Below are 15,823 nucleotides of genomic sequence, written 5' to 3'. Positions count from 1 at the left end.
GGCAACAGCAGGGAGACACGGGGCATGAGCGGGGGGTGGGGGGAACACGAGGGAGACACGGGGCATGAGCAGGGGCTTGGGGGCAACAGGAGGGAGACACGGGGCATGAGCGGGGGTGGGGGGAACACGAGGGAGACATGGGGCAAGAGCAGGGGGTGGGGGAAACAAGAGGGAGACACGGGGCATGAGAGGGGGGTGGGGTAACAGGAGAGAGACACAGGGCATGAGCGAGGGGTGGGGGACAACAGCAGGGAGACACGGGGCATGACCAGGGGTGGAGGGCAACAGGAGAGAGACACGGGGCATGAGCGGGGGCTGGGGGGCAACAAGAGGGAGACACGGGGCATGAGAGGGGGGTTGGGGTAACAGGAGAGAGACACAGGGCATGAGCGTGGGGGTGGGGGCAACAGGAGAGAGTCACGGCGCATGAGCGGGGAGTGGGGGGTAACAGGAGAGAGACACGGGGCATGAGCGGGGGGTGCTGGGCAACAGGAGAGAGACACGGAACATGAGCGGAGGGTGGGGGGTAACAGGAGGGAGACAAGGGGCATGAGCGGGGGTGGGGGGCAACAGCAGGGAGACACTGGCCATGAGTGGGGGTGAGGTTCAACAGCAGGGAGACATGAGGCATGAGCGGGGGGGCAACAGGAGAGAGAAACGGGGTATGAGCGGGGGGGGTAACAGGAGAGAGACACGGGGCATGAGCGGGGGGTGCGGGGTAACAGGAGATAGACACGGGGCATGAGTGGGGGGCAACAGCAGGGAGACACGGGGTATGACCAGGGCGTGGGGGCAACAGGAGAGATACACGGGGCATGAGAGGGGGGTGGAGGGTGACAGGAGAGAGACACAGGGCATGAGATGGGGTGGGGGGTAACAGGAGAGAGACACAGGGTATAAGCAGGGGGTGGGGGCCAACAGCAAGGAGACACGGGACATGAGCGGAGGATGGGAGGCAACAGCAGGGAGACACGGGGCATGAGCGGGGGTGGGGGGAACACGCGGGAGACACGGTGCATGAGCGGGGGGTGGGGGAAACAGCAGGGAGGCACGAGACATGGGGCATGAGCGGGGGATGGGGGGCAACAGGAGAGAGACACAGGGCATGAGCATGGGGTGGGGGGAAACAGCAGGAGGACACGGGGCATGACCGGGGGTGGGGGACAACAGCAGGGAGACACGGGGCTTGACTGGGGGGGTGGCGGGCAACAGGAGAGAGACACAGGGTATGACCGGGGCGTGGGGGGCGACAGGAGAGATACACGGGGCATGAGAGGGGGTGGGGGGTAACAGGAGAGAGACACAAGGGATGGGGTGGGGGGGTAACAGGAGAGAGACAAGGAGCATGAGCAGGGGGTGGGGGCAACAGCAGGGAGACACGGGGCATGAGCGGGGAGTGGGGGGAACACGAGGGAGACACAGGGCATGAGAAGGGGGTGGGGGTAACAGGAGAGAGAAACGGGGCAGGGGTTGGGGGGCAACAGCAGGGAGACACGGGGCATGACCGGGATGTGGGGGGCAACAGGAGAGAGACAAGGGGCATTAGCGGGGTGGGGGGCAATAGCAGGGAGACATGGGGCATGAGCAGGGGGTGGGGGGAACACGAGGGAGCCACAGGGCATGAGCGGGGGCTGGGGGGAACTCGAGGGAGACACGGGGCATGAGCAGGGGGTGGGGGCCAACAAGAGGGAGACACGGGGAAGGAGCGGGGGTTAGGAGGTAACAGGAGAGAGACACGGGGCATGAGCGGGGGGTGGTGGACAACAGGAGGGAGACAAGGGGCATGAGCGGGGGGTGGGGGGGCAACCAGAGGGAGACACGGGGCATGAGCAGGGGGTGGGGGGTAACAGGAGAGAGACACAGGGCATGAGAGGAGGGTGGGGGGTAACAAGAGGGAGACACGGGTGTATGAGCAGGGGGTGGGGGCAACAGGAGAGAGACACGGGGCATGAGCGGTGAGTGAGGGGTTAACAGGAGAGAGACACGGGGCATGAGCGGGGGGTGGTGGGCCACAGGAGAGAGACACGGGGCATGATCGGAGGGTGGGGGGTAATAGGAGAGATACACGGGCATGAGATGGGGTTGGGGGGTAACAGGAAAGAGAAACAGGGCATGAGCGGGGGTGGGGGGCAACAGCAGGGAGACACGGGGGCATGAGCAGAGGGTGGGGGGCAACAGCAGAGAGACACGGGGCATGACTGGGGTGGGGGGCAACAGCAGGGAGGCACGGGGCATGAGCAGGGGGTGGGGGGCAACAGGAGAGAGACACGATGCATGAGCGGGGGGTCAGGGCAACAGCAGGGAGACACGGGGCATGACCAGGGTGTGGGGGGCAACAGCAGGGAGACACGGGGCATGACTAGGGGGTGGGGGGCAACAAGAGAGAGACACAGGGCATGAGCGGGGGGTGGGAGGCAACAGCAGGGAGGCACGGGGCATGAGCGGGGGGTGAGGGGCAACAGCAGGGATACACGGGCATGAGCGAGGGGTGGGGGTAACATGAGGGAGACAAGGGCATTAGAAGGGGTGGGGGTAACAAGAGGGAGACACGGGGCAGGAGCTGGGGCTGGGGGTAACAGGAGAGAGACACGGGGCATGAGCGGGGGGTGGGGGGAACAGGAGGGAGACACGGGGCGTGAACAGGGGGTAGGGGGAACATGAGGGAGACACGGGGCATGAGCGGGGGTGGGGGGGCAACCAGAGGGAGACACGGGGCATGAGCGGGGGGTGGGGGGTAACAGGAGAGAGACACAGGGCATGATCAGGGGTGGGGGTAACAGGAGAGAGACACGGGGCATGAGCAGGGGGTGGGGGGCAACAGCAGGGGGACACGGGGCATGACCAGGGGTGGAAGGTAACAGCAGGGAGACACGGGGCATGACCAGTGGTGGGGGGCAACAGGAGAGAGACACGGGGCATGAGTGGGGGGTGGGGGAACACGAGGGAGACACGGGGCATGAGCGGGGGTGGGGAGAACACGAGGGAGACATGGGGCAAGAGCAGGGGGTGGGGGCAACAAGAGGGAGACACGGGGCATGAGCGGGGGGTGGGGGTAACAGGAGAGAGACACGGGGCATGAGCGGGGGGTGGGGGGACACAGCAGGGAGACACGGGGCATGACCGGGGGGTGGGGGGGAACAAGAGGGAGACAGGGGGCATGAGCAGGGGGTGGGGGGAACACGAGAGACATGGGGCATGAGCAGGGTATGGGGGGCAACAGGAGGGAGACACGGGGCATGAGCGTGGGGTGGGGGTAACAGGAGAGAGACACGGGGCATGAGCGGGGGGTGGGGGGCAAAAGCAGGGAGACACGGGGCATGAGAGGGGGGTGGGGTGTAACAGGAGAGAGACACGGGGCATGAGCGGGTGGTGGGTAACAGGAGAGAGACACGGGGCATGAACGGGGGGTGGGGGGCAACAGCAGGGAGACACGGTGCATGAGTGGGGGGTGGGGGGTACACGAGAGAGACACGGGGCATGAGCAGGGGGTGGGGGGACACAGCAGGGAGACACGGGGCATGACCGGGGGGTGGGGGGAACATGAGGGAGACATGGGGCATTAGAAGGGGGTGGAGGGTAACAAGAGAGAGACATGGGGCATGAGCGGGGGGTGGGGGGCAAAAGCAGGGAGACACGGGGCATGAGAGGGGGGTGGGGTGTAACAGGAGAGAGACACGGGGCATGAGCGGGGTGGTGGGTAACAGGAGAGAGACACGGGGCATGAACGGGGGGTGGGGAGCAACAGCAGGGAGACACGAGGCATGAGCAGGGATTGGGGGAACAAGAGGGAGACATGGGGCATGAGCAGGGGGTGGGGGGAAAACGAGAGAGACATGGGGCATGAGCAGGGTGTGGGGGCAACAGGAGGGAGACACGGGGCATGAGAGGAGGGTGGGGGTAACAGGAGAGAGACACGGGGCATGAGCGGGGGGTGGGGGCAACAGCAGGGAGACATGGGGCATGACCGGGGGTGCGGGGCAACAGGAGAGAGACACGGGGCATGAGAGGGGGGTGGGGGGTAACAGGAGAGAGACACGTGGAATGAGCAGGGGGTGGGGGGCAACAGCAGAGAGACACAGGGCATGACCTGGGGGTGGGGGGGGTAACAGGAGAGTGACACGGGGCATGAGCGGGGGTTGGGGGGCAAAAGCAGGGAGACACGGGGCATGACCGGGGGTGGGGGGCAACAGGAGAGAGACACGGGGGATGAGAGGGGGTGGGGGTAACAGGGGAGAGAGACGGGGCATGAGCGGGGGTGGGGGCAACATGAGAGAGACACGGGGCATGAGAGGGGGGTGGGGGGTAACAGGAGAGAGACACGTGGAATGAGCGGGGGGTGGGGGGCAACAGCAGGGAGACACAGGGCATGACCTGGGGGTGGGGGGGTAACAGGAGAGTGACACGGGGCATGAGCGGGGGTGGGGGGCAAAAGTAGGGAGACACGGGGCATGACCGGGGGTGGGGGGCAACAGGAGAGAGACACGGGGGATGAGAGGGGGTGGGGGTAACAGGGGAGAGACACAGGGCATGAGAGGGGGGTGAGGGGCAAGAGCAGGGAGACACGGGGCATGAGCGGGGGTGGGGGGAACACGAGGGAGACACTGGGTTTGAGAGGGGGTTGGGGGGTAACAGGAGAGAGACACGGTGCATGAGCGGGGGGTGGGGGCCAACACCAGGGAGACACGGGGCATGAATGGGGGGTGGGGGGCAACAGCAGGGAGACACACGGCATGACCGGGGGGTGGAGGGCAACGGCAGGGAGACACGGGGCATGAGCAGGGGGTGGGGGGTAACAGGAGAGAGACATGGGGCATGAGCGGGGGGTGGGGGGCAACAGCAGGGAGACACGGGGCATGACCGGGGGTGGGGGGCAACAGGAGGGAGACATGGGGCATGAGAGGGTGGTGGGGGGTAACAGGAGAGAGAAACGGGGCATGAGAGGGGGGTGGGGGTAACAGGAGAGAGACACGGGGCATGAGAGGGGGGTGGGGGGTAACAGGAGAGAGACACAGGGCATGAGCGGGGGTGGGGGCAACAGCAGGAAGACACGGGGCATGAGAGGGGGGTGGGGGGTAACAGGAGAGAGACACGGGACATGAGCGAGGGGTGTGGGCAACAGGAGAGAGAAACGGGCATGAGCGGTGAGTGAGGGGTTAAAAGGAGAGAGACACGGGGCATGAGCGGGTGGTGGTGGGTAATAGGAGAGAGACACGGGGCATGAGCGGAGGGTGGGGGATAACAGGAGAGAGACACAGGGCATGAACGGGGGTGGGGGGCAACAGCAGGGAGACAATGGCCATGAGCGGGGGCTGAGGGGCAACAGCAGGGAGACACGGGGCATGAGCGGGGGGTGGGGGGCAACAGCAGGGAGACACAGGGCATGACCGGGGGGTGGGGGGCAACAGGAGATAGACACAGGGCCTGAGAGGGGGGTAACAGGAGAGAGACATGAGGCATGAGATGGGGTGGAGGGGGTAACAGCAGAGAGACACGGAGCATGAGCGGGGGTGGGGGCAACAGCAGGGAGACACGGGGCATGAGCGGAGGGTGGGGGGTCACAGCAGGGAGACACAGGGCATGAGCAGGGGTGGGGGGCAGCAGCAGGGAGACACGGGGCATGAGCAGGGGGTGGGGGGTAACAGGAGAGAGACACAGGGCATGTGAGGGGGGTGGGGGGGCAACAGCAGGGAGACACGGGGCATGAGCGGGGGTGGGGGACAACAGGAGAGAGACACGGGGCATGAGCGGGGGGTGGGGGGCAACAGCAGGGAGACACCGGGCATGACCGGGGGTGTGGGGCAACAGCAGGGAGACACCGGGCATGTGAGGGGGGTGGGGGGCAACAGCACGGAGACACGGGGCATGAGCGGAGGGTGGGGGGCAACAGCAGGGAGACACGGGGCATGAGCGGGGGTGGGGGCAACAGCAGGGAGACATGGGGCATGAGTGGGGGGGTAACAGGACAGAGACACGGGGCATGAGCGGGGGTTGGGGGCAACAGGAGGGAGACACGGGGAATGAGCGGGGGTGGGGGCAACAGCAGGGAGACACGGGGCATGAACGGGGGGTGGGGGAACACAAGGGAGACAAGGGGCAATAGAGGGGGGTGGGGGGTAACAGGAGAGAGACAAAGGGCATTAGCAGTGGTTGGGGGCAACAGCAGGGAGACACGGGCATGAGCGGGGGGTGGGGGACAACAGGAGAGAGACACGGGGCATGAGCGGGGGGTGGGGGGCAACAGCAGGGAGACACGGGGCATGACCGGGGTGTGGGGCAACAGCAGGGAGACACGGGGCATGTGAGGGGGGTGGGGGGCAACAGCAGGGAGGCACGGGGCATGAGCGGGGGTGGGGGCAACAGCAGGGAGATACGGGGCATGAGCGGGGGTGGGGGGTAACAGGAGAGAGACACGGGGCATGAGCAGGGGGTGGGGGGTAACAGGAGAGAGACACGGGGCATGAGCGGGGGTTGGGGGCAACAAGAGGGAGACACGGGGCATGAGCGGGGGTGGGGGCAACAGCAGGGAGACACGGGGCATGAACGGGGGGTGGGGGAACACGAGGGAGACAAGGGGCATGAGCGGGGGGTGGGGGTAACAGGAGAGAGGCATGGGGCATGAGCGAGGGGTGGGGGCAACAGCAGGGAGACACGGGGCATGAGCGGGGGTGGGGGGCAACAGCAGGGAGACACGCGGCATGAGCAGGGGGTGGGGGGAACATGAGGGAGACACGGGCATGAGCGGGGGGTAACAGGAGAGAGACACGGGGCATGTGCGGGGGGTGGGGGGCAACAGCAGGCAGACACGGGCATGAGCGGGGGTGGGGGCAACAGCAGGGAGATACGGGGCATGAGCGGGGGGTGGGGGGTAACAGGAGAGAGACACGGGGCATGAGCAGGGGGTGGGGGGCAACAGGAGGGAGACACGGGGCATGAGCGGGGTGGGGGCAACAGCAGGGAGACACGGGGAATGAACGGGGGTGGGGTAACACGAGGGAGACAAGGGGCATGAGCGGGGGTAGGGGTAACAGGAGAGAGACACGGGGCATGAGCAGGGGGTGGGGGGCAATAGCAGGGAGACACGGGGCATGAGCGGGGGTGGGGGACAACAGCAGGGAGACACGGGGCATGAGCGGGGGGAGGGGGAACACGAGAGAGACACAGGGCATGAGCAGGGGGTGGGGGACAACAGCAGGGAGACACGGGGCATGACCGGGTGGTGGGGGGAACACGAGGGAGACATGGGGCATTAGAGGGGCATGGGGGTAACAGGAGAGAGACATGGGGCATGAGCAGGGGTTGGGGGGCAACAGCAGGGAGACACGGGGCATGAGCGGGGGGCAACAGAAGGGAGACACGGGGCATGACCAGGGATTGGGGGGGCAACAGGAGAGAGACACGGGGCATGAGAGGGGGGTGGGGGGTAACAGGAGAGAGACATGGGGCATGAGAGGGGGGAGGGGGTAACAGGAGAGAGACACGGGGCATGAGCGGGGGGTGGGGGGCAAAAGCAGGGAGACATGGGGCATGAGAGGGGGGTGGGGAGTAACAGGATGGAGACACGGGGCATGAGCGGGGGACAACAGGAGGGAGACACCGGGCATGAGCGGGGGTGGGGGCAACAGCAGGGAGACACGGGGCATGAACGGGGGGCAACAGAAGGGAGACACGGGGCATGACCAGGGATTGGGGGGGCAACAGGAGAGAGACACGGGGCATGAGAGGGGGGTGGGGGGTAACAGGAGAGAGACATGGGGCATGAGCAGGGGGTGGGGGTAACAGGAGAAAGGCATGGGGCATGAGCGAGGGGTGGGGGGCAACAGCAGGGAGACACGGGGCATGAGCGGGGGTGGGGGGCAACAGCAGGGAGACACGGGGCATGAGCGGGGGGTGGGGGAACACGAGAGAGACACGGGGCATGAGCAGGGGGTGGGGGCAACAGCAGGGAGACACGGGGCATGACCGGGGGGTGTGGGGAACACGAAGAGACATGGGGCATTAGAGGGGGGTGGGGGGTAACAGGAGAGAGACAAGGGGCATGAGCACTGGTTGGGGGGCAACAGCAGGGAGACACGGGCATGAGCGGGGGGTGGGGAGCAACAGCAGGGAGACACGGGTCATGACCGGGGGGTGGGTGGCAACAGCAGGGAGACACGGGGCATGACTGGGGGGTTGGGGTAACAGGAGAGAGACACAGGGCATGAGCGGGGGGTGGGGGGCAAAAGCAGGGAGACACGGGGCATGAGCGGGGGGTGGGGGCAACAGCAGGGAGACACGCGGCATGAGCAGGTGGTGGGGGGAACTTAAGGGAGACACGGGCATGAGCGGGGGGTAACAGGAGAGAGACACGGGGCATGTGCGGGGGGTGGGGGGCAACAGCAGGCAGACACGGGCATGAGCGGGGGTGGGGGCAACAGCAGGGAGACACGGGGCATGAGCGGGGGGTGGGGGGAAACAGGAGAGAGACACGGGGCATGAGCAGGGGTGGGGGGCAACAGGAGGGAGACACGGGGCATAAGCGGGGGTGGGGGCAACAGCAGGGAGACACGGGGCATGAACGGGGGGTGGGGTAACACGAGGGAGACACGGGGCATGAAAGGGGGGTGGGGGTAACAGGAGAGAGACACGGGGCATGAGCGGGAGGTGGGGGCAACAGGAGAGAGACACGGAGCATGAGCGGGGGGTGGGGGGTAACAGGAGAGAGACACAGGGCATGAGCCGGGATGGGGGATAACAGGATAGAGAGACAGGGGGCCTGAGCAGGGAGTGGGAGGCAACAGCAGGGAGACACGGGGCATGATCGGGTGTGAGGGGCAACAGCAGGGAGACACGGGCATGACCGGGGGTGGGGGAACAGGAGAGAGACACGGGGAATGAGCGGGGGGTGAGGGGCAACAGCCGGGAGACACAGGGCATGACAGGGGGTAGAGGGCAACAGGAGAGAGACACAGGGCATGAGCGGGGGGTGGGGGCAACAGCAGGGAGACACGGGGCATGACCGGGGTGGGGGGCAACAGGAGAGAGACGCGGGGGTGGGGGCAACAGCAGGGAGACACTGGGCATGACCTGGGGGTGCGGGGCAACAGGAGAGATACACGGGGCATGAGAGGGAGGGTGGGGGGTACCAGGAGAGAGAGACAGGGCATGAGCGGGGGGTGGGAGGCAACAGCAGGGAGACACAGGGCATGACCTGGGGGTGGGGTGGGGGTAACAGGAGAGAGACACGGGCATGAGCGGGGGTTGGGGGGCAACAGCAGGGAGACACGGGCATGACCGGGGGTGGGTGGCAACAGGAGAGAGACACAGGGCATGAGAGGGGGTGGGGGTAAAAGGAGAGAGACACGGGGCATGAGAGGGGGGTGGGGGCAACAGCAGGGAGACACGGGGCATGACCGGGGGGTGTGGGGAACACGAGGAGACATGGGGCATTAGAGGGGGGTGGGGGGTAACAGGAGAGAGACAAGGGGCATGAGCACTGGTTGGGGGGCAACAGCAGGGAGACACGGGCATGAGCGGGGGGTGGGGGGCAACAGCAGGGAGACACGGGTCATGACCGGGGGGTGGGTGGCAACAGCAGGGAGACACGGGGCATGACTGGGGGGTGGGGGTAACAGGAGAGAGACACAGGGCATGAGCGGGGGGTGGGGGGCAACAGCAGGGAGACACGGGGCATGAGCGGGGGGTGGGGGCAACAGCAGGGAGACACGCGGCATGAGCAGGGGGTGGGGGGAACTTAAGGGAGACACGGGCATGAGCGGGGGGTAACAGGAGAGAGACACGGGGCATGTGCGGGGGGTGGGGGGCAACAGCAGGCAGACACGGGCATGAGCGGGGGTGGGGGCAACAGCAGGGAGACACGGGGCATGAGCGGGGGGTGGGGGGAAACAGGAGAGAGACACGGGGCATGAGCAGGGGTTGGGGGCAACAGGAGGGAGACACGGGGCATGAGCGGGGGTGGGGGCAACAGCAGGGAGACACAGGGCATGAGAGGGGGTGGGGGTAAAAGGAGAGAGACACGGGGCATGAGCGGGGGTGGGGGGCAATAGCAGGGAGACACGGGGCATGAGTGGGGGTGGGCGCCAACAGCAGGGAGACACAGGGTATGAGCGGGGGGTGGGGGAACACGAGAGAGACACGGGGCATGAGCAGGGGGTGGGGGACAACAGCAGGGAGACACGGGGCATGACCGGGTGGTGGGGGGAACACGAGGTAGACATGGGGCATTAGAGGGGCATGGGGGTAACAGGAGAGAGACATGGGGCATGAGCAGGGGTTGGGGGGCAACAGCAGGGAGACACGGGGCATGACCAGGGATTGGGGGGCAACAGGAGAGAGACACGGGGCATGAGAGGGGGGTGGGGGGTAACAGGAGAGAGACACGGGGCATGAGAGGGGGCGGGGGGTAACAGGAGAGAGACACGGGGCATGAGCGGGGGGTGAGGGGCAAAAGCAGGGAGACATGGGGCATGAGAGGGTGTGGGGGGTAACAGGAGAGAGACACGGGGCATGAGTGGGGGTGGGGGGGTAACAGGAGAGAGACACGGGGCATGAGTGGAGGGTGGAGGGCAACAGCAGGGAGACACGGGGCATGAGCGGGGGGTGGGGGGAACAAGAGGGAGACACGGGGCATGAGCAGGGGGTGGGGGAACATGAGGGAGACACGGGGCATGACCAGGGGGTGGGGGGCAACAAGAGGGAGACATGGGGCATGAGCGGGGGTAACAGGAGAGAGACACAGGGCATGAGTGGGGGTGGGGGGGTAACAGGAGAGAGACACGGGGCATGAGTGGAGGGTGGAGGGCAACAGCAGGGAGACACGGGGCATGAGCGGGGGGTGGGGGGAACAAGAGGGAGACACGGGGCATGAGCAGGGGGTGGGGGAACATGAGGGAGACACGGGGCATGAGAGGGTGTGGGGGGTAACAGGAGAGAGACACGGGGCATGAGTGGGGGGTGGGGGGAACAAGAGGGAGACACGGGGCATGAGCAGGGGGTGGGGGAACATGAGGGAGACACGGGGCATGATCCTTGGGGTGGGGGGCAACAGGAGGGAGACACGGGCATGAGAGAGGGGTGGGGGGAACACGAGGGAGACACGGGGCATGAGCGGGGGGTGGGGGGCAACAGCAAGGAGACACAGGGCATGAGCGGGGGGTGGGGGGAACACGAGGGAGACACGGGGCATGAGCGAGGGGTGGGGGTAATAGGAGAAAGACATGGGGCATGAGCGGGGGGTGGGGGGCAACAGGAGGGAGACATGGGGCATGACCGGAGTGTGGGGGGCAACAGCAGGGACGCATGGGGCATGAGCAGGGGGTGTGGGGAACATGAGCCAGACACAGGGCATGAGCGGGGGCTTGGGGGCAACAAGAGGGAGACACGGGACATGAGCGGGGATGGGGGGAACTCGAGGGAGACACGGGGCATGAGCAGGGGGTGGGGGGTAACAGCAGAGAGACACAGGGCATGAGCAGGGGTGGGGGACAACCGGAGGGAGACACGGGGCATGAGCGGGGGTTCGGAGGAACAGGAGGGAGACACGGGGCATGAACAGGGGGTGGGGGGAACACCAGGGAGACACGGGGCATGAGCGGGGGGTTGGGGGCATCCAGAGGGAGACATGGGGCATGATCGGGGTGGGGGTAACAGCAGGGAGACACGGGGCATGAACGGAGGGTGTGGGGGCTACAACAGGGAGACACGGGGCATGAAAGTGGGGTGGGGGTAACAGGAGAGAGACACGGGGCATGAGCAGGGGTGGGGGTAACAGGAGGGAGACACGGGGCATGAGCGGGTGTGGGGGGTAACAGGAGAGAGACACGTGGCATGAGTGGGGGGTGGGGGCAACAGGAGAGAGACATGGGGCATGAGCGGGGGTGGGGGGTAACAGGAGAGAGACACGGGCAATGAGCGGGGGGTGGGGGGCAACAGCAGGGAGACACGGGGCATGACCGGGGGTGGGGAAATAGGAGGGAGACACAGGGCATGAGCGGGTGTTGGGGGGTAACAGGAGAGAGACACGGGGCATGAGCGGGGGTGGGGGGCAACAGGAGAGAGACACGGGGCATGAGCGAGGGTGGGGGGTAACAGGAGAGAGACACGGGCAATGAGCGGGGGTGGGGGGCAACAGCAGGGAGACACGGGGCATGACCGGGGGGTGGGGAAACAGGATAGAGACAAGGGGCGTGAGCGGGGGGTGGGGCGCAACAGCCGGGAGACACGGGGCATGACCGGGGTGGGGGCAACAGGAGAGAGACGCGGGGGTGGGGGCAACAGCAGGGAGACACTGGGCATGACCGGGAGGTGCAGGGCAACAGGAGAGATGCACAGGGCATGAGAGGGGGGGTGGGGGGTACCAGGAGAGAGACAAAGGGCATGAGCGGGGGGTGGGAGGCAACAGCAGGGAGACACAGGGCATGACCTGGGGGTGGGGTGGGGGGTAACAGGAGAGAGACACGGGCATGAGCGGGGGTTCGGGGGCAACAGCAGGGAGACACGGGGCATGACCGGGGGTGGGTGGCAACAGGAGAGAGACACAGGGCATGAGAGGGGGGTGGGGGTAACAGGAGAGAGACACAGGGCATGAGAGGGGGTGGGGGGCAACAGCAGGGAGACACGGAGCATGGGTGGGGGGAACACGAGGGAGACACGGGGCATGAGAGGGGGGTGGGGGTAACAGGAGAGAGACACGGTGCATGAGTGGGGGGTGGAGGGCAACAGCAGGGAGACAAGGAGCAAGAGCGGGGGTGGGGGACCACGAGGTAGACACGGGGCATGAGAGGGGGGTGGGGGTAACAGGAGAGAGAGACATGGTGCATGATCGGGGGTGGGGGGCAACAGCAGGGAAACACGGGGCATGACCGGGGGTGGGGGGCAACAGCAGGGAGAAACAGGGCATGAGCGGGGGGTGGGGGTAACAGGAGAGAGACACGGGGCATGAGCGGGGGGTGGGGGGCAACAGCAGGGAGACATGGTGCATGACCGGGGGTGGGGGGCAACAGGAGAGAGACACGGGGCATGAGAGGGGGGTAGGGGGTAACAGGAGAGAGACACGGGGCATGAGAGGGGGGTGGGGGGCAACAGCAGGAAGACACGGAGCATGAGCGGGGGGTGGGGGGAACACGAGGGAGACACGGGGCATGAGAGGGGGGTGGGGGTAACAGGAGAGAGACACGGTGCATGAGTGGGAGGTGGAGGGCAACAGCAGGGAGACAAGGAGCAAGAGCGGGGGTGGGGGACCATGAGGTAGACACGGGGCATGAGAGGGGGGTGGGGGTAACAGGAGATAGAGACATGGTGCATGATCGGGGGTGGGGGGCAACAGCAGGGAAACACGGGGCATGAGCGGAGGGTGGGGGGCTGCAACAGGGAGACACGGGGCATGAAAGGGGGGTGGGGGTAACAGGAGAGAGACACGGGGCATGAGCGGGAGGTGGGGGCAACAGGAGAGAGACACGGGGCATGAGCGGGGGGTGGGGGGAACACGAGGGAGACACGGGGCATGAGCGAGGGGTGGGGGTAACAGGAGAAAGACATGGGGCATGAGCGGGGGGTGGGGGCAACAGGAGGGAGACACGGGGCATGAGCGGGGGTGGGAGAACACGAGAGAGACACGGGGCATGAGCAGGGGGTGGTGGACAACAGCAGGGAGACACGGGGCATGACCGGGGGGTGTGGGGAACACGAGGGAGACATGGGGCAATAGAGGGGGGTGGGGGGTAACAGGAGAGAGACAAAGGGCATGAGCAGTGGTTGGAGGGCAACAGCAGGGAGACACGGGCATGAGCGGGCGGTGGGGGGCAACAGAAGGGAGACACGGGGCATGACTAGGGATTGGGGGGCAATAGGAGAGAGACGCGGGGCATGAGAGGGCGGTGGGGGGGTAACAGGAGAGAGACACGGGGCATGAGCAGGGGGTGGGGGGCAACAGCAGGGAGACACGGGGCATGACTGGGGGGTGGGGGCAACAGGAGAGAGACACAGGGCATGTGCGGGGGGTGGGGGGCAACAGCAGGCAGACACGGGCATGAGCGGGGGTGGGGGCAACAGCAGGGAGATACGGGGCATGAGCAGGGGGTGGGGGGTAACAGGAGAGAGACACGGGGCATGAGCAGGGGGTAGGGGGCAACAGGAGGGAGACACGGGGCATGAGCGGGGGTGGGGGCAACAGCAGGGAGACACGGGGCATGAACGGGGGTGGGGTAACACGAGGGAGACAAGGGGCATGAGCGGGGGTAGGGGTAACAGGAGAGAGACATGGGGCATGAGCAGGGGGTGGGGGGCAAAAGCAGGGAGACACGGGGCATGAGCGGGGGTGGGGGACAACAGCAGGGAGACACGGGGCATGAGCGGGGGGGTGGGGGAACACGAGAGAGACACAGGGCATGAGCAGGGGGTGGGGGACAACAGCAGGGAGACACAGGGCATGACCGGGTGGTGGGGGGAACACGAGGGAGACATGGGGCATTAGAGGGGCATGGGGGTAACAGGAGAGAGACATGGGGCATGAGCAGGGGTTGGGGGGCAACAGCAGGGAGACACGGGCATGAGCGGGGGGTGGGGGGCAACAGAAGGGAGACACGGGGCATGACCAGGGATTGGGGGGCAACAGGAGAGAGACACTGGGCATGAGAGGGGGGTGGGGGGTAACAGGAGAGAGACATGGGGCATGAGAGGGGGGAGGGGGGTAACAGGAGAGAGACACGGGGCATGAGCGGGGGGTGGGGGGCAAAAGCAGGGAGACATGGGGCATGAGAGGGGGGTGGGGAGTAACAGGAGAGAGACACGGGGCATGAGCGGGGGACAACAGGAGGGAGACACGGGGCATGAGCGGGGGTGGGGGCAACAGCCGGGAGACACGGGGCATGAACGGGGGGTGGGGGAACACGAGGGAGACAAGGGGCATGAGCAGGGGGTGGGGGTAACAGGAGAGAGGCATGGGGCATGAGCGAGGGGTGGGGGGCAACAGCAGGGAGACACGGGGCATGAGCGGGGGTGGGGGTCAACAGCAGGGAGACACGGGGCATGAGCGGGGGGTGGGGGAACACGAGAGAGACACGGGGCATGAGCAGGGGGTAGGGGGCAACAGCAGGGAGACACGGGGCATGACCGGGGGGTGTGGGGAACACGAGGAGACATGGGGCATTAGAGGGGGTGGGGGGTAACAGGAGAGAGACAAGGGGCATGAGCACTGGTTGGGGGGCAACAGCAGGGAGACATGGGCATGAGCGGGGGGTGGGGGGCAACAGCAGGGAGACACGGGTCATGACCGGGGGGTGGGTGGCAACAGCAGGGAGACACGGGGCATGACTGGGGGGTGGGAGCAACAGCAGGGAGACACGCGGCATGAGCAGGGGGTGGGGGGAACATAAGGGAGACACGGGCATGAGCGGGGGGTAACAGGAGAGAGACACGGGGCATGTGCGGGGGGTGGGGGGCAACAGCAGGCAGACACAGGCATGAGCGGGGGTGGGGGCAACAGCAGGGAGACACGGGGCATGAGCGGGGGGTGGGGGGTAACAGGAGAGAGACACAGGGCATGAGCAGGGGTGGGGGGCAACAGGAGGGAGACACGGGGCATGAGCGGGGGTGGGGGCAACAGCAGGGAGACACGGGGCATGAGAGGGGGGTGGGGGGTAACAGTAGAGAGACACGGGGCATGAGAGGGGGGTGGGGGGTAACAGGAGAGAGACACGGGTCATGAGCAGGGGGTGGGGGCCAAAAGCAGGGAGACACGGGGTATGACCGGGGGGCAACAGAAGGGAGACACGGGGCATGAGAGAGGGGTGGGGGGTAACAGTAGAGAGACACGGGGCATGAGAGGGGG

The sequence above is a fragment of the Ambystoma mexicanum genome, chromosome 2p, assembly GCF_040938575.1.
Source record: "Ambystoma mexicanum isolate Mex_15411 chromosome 2p, UKY_AmexF1_1, whole genome shotgun sequence".
NCBI classification, from domain to species: domain Eukaryota; kingdom Metazoa; phylum Chordata; class Amphibia; order Caudata; family Ambystomatidae; genus Ambystoma; species Ambystoma mexicanum.
This window is presented reverse-complemented; position numbering follows the sequence as displayed.